Below are 3190 nucleotides of genomic sequence, written 5' to 3'. Positions count from 1 at the left end.
CAGTTCTCATTTCCGGTTTTTTTTCACAAGACCACTGTGGCAACGGTCCCAGCGAACCACCACCAAAAAAGAGCCAGTCTCCAGCTAAGCCTGGGGGACCTTGCCTTAGGACAAATGCATGGCCTTTATTTCTATTTATAACCCACCCAATGAGGGCCTATCACTGGGGTAAGCAGGCAAGCAAGAGTCAGCTCTTCCCTCCACAGGATTTCAGCCATGCCAATTCAATTCTTCACCCCTTTCCCCTAGCCATGTATATAATGCTTCTGAACTTATAGGACATTTTCCAAGGCCACAAATCAACCATAAAGCATAGCAACTCTTGTCCTCATCTGTGACTACCCTGCGGAAGAGGAGCCTTATTAATGTCCCTTCATGCAACACCGCCCCCTCGCCCCACATTTGCCCTCTTACGTGTTGCTGTGCTGACAGTGATGTTCTCGGAGATATACACATCCAGCTGGTGGGGCATTCCGAAGTTATAGGTCACCCAAGGTCTGGGCAGGTGGTAGGATGGGGCCAGAGTCACTGACACCCATTTGAGCATGGAAATGGCCACGCAAAGGCTCCCCAGGCTCAGGGCCTGCATCACAGCGGCCAGGAGGCTGTAGACGGTGGACAAGGAGAGCTCGTGCAGTTGCTCGTGGACGGAGCGCGCGCGCAGGCCCCGCGTCGAGAGCACCAGGTGCAAGAGCTGCGAGGAGTGCGCCTGCCCCAGGTCCTGCCTGACGGGTACCGGTGTGACCTGCCAGGGGGAAGCGGGGAGAGATCAGAACCTCCATCTACACGCCAGAAGGCTATGGAAGTGTACCAAAGGCAGTCCTGGAAGAGGTTGTGCGTGCTCAGAGGGATGAGAGGGGCTCAGTGTGTTTGTGTGTATACACGCTGCAATGGATAGCTGATGGCGTGTGTGTTGTGCATGGTTATGGGTGGTGATCTGAGGGGCAAAAGGAGATGGGGAGGATGAGTTTTGGTAGAGAAAATGTAGGGGGAGAGAGAAAACGGTCGCCTTTCGTAAAAGAGGTCTCTGCGGGAACCTGGGCGTGCAAAGGGGCAGTGGTTGGGATGCGTGGCTTTTCCTCCGGGAGAGGCATCTTGTGCCGGTGCTTGTGGTAGTTCCCCAGATTTCCAAAGTGAAGATAAGAAGCGGCGGTGAGCCGTCAGGACAAAAAATAAAATGGAGGCTGGGAAGCGGGGTGAAAGGCAGGCGGCTGCGAGCACAGCTGGCGACGCCCGGGTCTGGGGGCCTCTATCCGCCTTGAGGGTCGCACGAGCGCTCCAGGGCTGCACCCCAGCCCGAGAAGGGGCACCCGAGGGCGGCGCTGGCCAGGCTCAGCGGGACCGGCACGGGGCCCCGGCGACGAAGCGGGAGGCCCGGAGAAAGGCGAGCGCTCCCCCGGCCCCACGGGCGGCCCAGGCCTGGCTGGAGGGGCTCTCCGCGCCCGTCCTCGGCCAGCGCGGGCGCGGCCCTGCTCCCCGGGCCTGCCCTCACGGCAGCCTCGGGGCCCCGGCGGGCCGGCTCGCGCCCCCGCACCCGCCGCGCCGCGCCGCGCCTCCCGGCCTGGCCCCGGGCCCCGCTCGCCTCGAGGTGCCTCGAGCCAGCGAACCACGACTGCCCGCTCCGGGGCGCCGCCGACAGGGCGTTCCCCTCCCGCGCCATGGACGCTCCGGGGCCGCGCAGGCAGAACGCCTCGGGGCGCCGAGCGACGGTTCCGGGCCGGCTGCGCGCCGCGGCCTCCCCGCGAGGGGCACGTGCGCCGGGGGCCCCGACGCGGGGCCTGGCAGCGCCCCCGCGCCTGCTCCTCGGAGGCGGGTTGCGCGCGGGCGTGCGGGGGGCAAGGGACGCGCCGTGGCTGCGGTGCCGATGCATTCGGACGACAGCCTGTGGCTCTGGCATTGGATTAGTGGCAGCTCCCCTCAAGCTACACTCAGCCCGGCATGCGGAGCAGAAGTGGAAGGGCGTCGAGGCAAGCCCCCCACCCGCTTCCCCATGTGGTCGCCCATCCGGCAGCTGGCTCTCACCTCACCCACTTAGCACAGGTGACTTGACCTGTTAGGTGGATGCGTAGCTCTGCAGGCAGGAGTAGTGTCATGTTGCCTGCACTCCTCGTGGATTATAGTTTGGTTATGCGAGACCATCAATCTTCTGCTCAAATCTTTAGTTTCCCAAACCCAGATAGTAGATTTTCAACAACGGTGCCAAGATTCAGGCCAATTTCGGAATCAAAGGATACTGGCCCTCAAGCTGCCCAGCGGAGACAACTGGCATGCATGCTCCATGAAGGACATGCTTTCATAGGAAGGCATAGCAAGAAAGTGGGTGTTGTGCTAGTTAAGGTGGTGGGTTGGGAAAGATGCACTTTGCAATCATCCAAAATTGGGGTATTGGAAATACTTTCTCCAGAGGGGAGAATGCTTACAAATGAATACCCATGTGCCTGGAAATAAATTGATTCCAGCACCAGAAATGCTGTGCATATTTTCTTTGGAATAGGCCCAACTGAACCCAATGGGTGTTGTACCTCAGGAAGGACACAGGGCCCCATTGCTTAGTAATATAATTTAATATTTACATTCCTACATGAAAGCATATTTTAAAATAATGCTCTATAGGATCGTGACTCTTACCAGCAATGGGACAATTGCAGGGTGCAGTGCAACATTTTAGGTTTAGTTTCTTTAGGAAACAGGTCACTCATTTATGACATTTTGAAATCTTTGAGTATATTTACTAATCTATGCGCTGCGCTTAGGCCAAAATTACAGCTTTAGTTTTCTTGAGGTTCAAACTGAGCTCTCTGGCCTCTTTCTCATCTTTTGTCCTGTGCAGTTGCATAACTCTTAGCAGTGGAAAGCCAAAAGAGGCCAGCCGGCCTTGCACCCAGACTAGGAAAGTAACCTTTGTCCAGCCAGTGTGGAACTGAATCTTGCAACACTAGAATCGTCACAGCTGGAAGGAATGTTGGAGGTAATCCAGGCCACAGCTGAATCTCCCAAGGTTGCTTCTGAACACCCAAAGGCTTCTTTCGCAATTTATTAATTTTAGGGTGAAATAATTTATGGATTTTCCCCTACATCTCAAAATACATGAATGCAAATGTTAAAAGACATGTATAGTTTGCAAAGATCATTTGTTTACTTTATTCCAAACCTTCACATGTATTCAAAGATATACCGTATTTTTTGCTCT

The sequence above is a fragment of the Varanus komodoensis genome, unplaced genomic scaffold (assembly GCF_004798865.1).
Source record: "Varanus komodoensis strain SLA01 unplaced genomic scaffold, ASM479886v1 scaffold2, whole genome shotgun sequence".
Classification (NCBI taxonomy): Eukaryota; Metazoa; Chordata; class Lepidosauria; order Squamata; family Varanidae; genus Varanus; species Varanus komodoensis.
The sequence above is the reverse complement of the archived record's forward strand: the minus strand, read 5'-3'. Positions refer to the sequence as shown.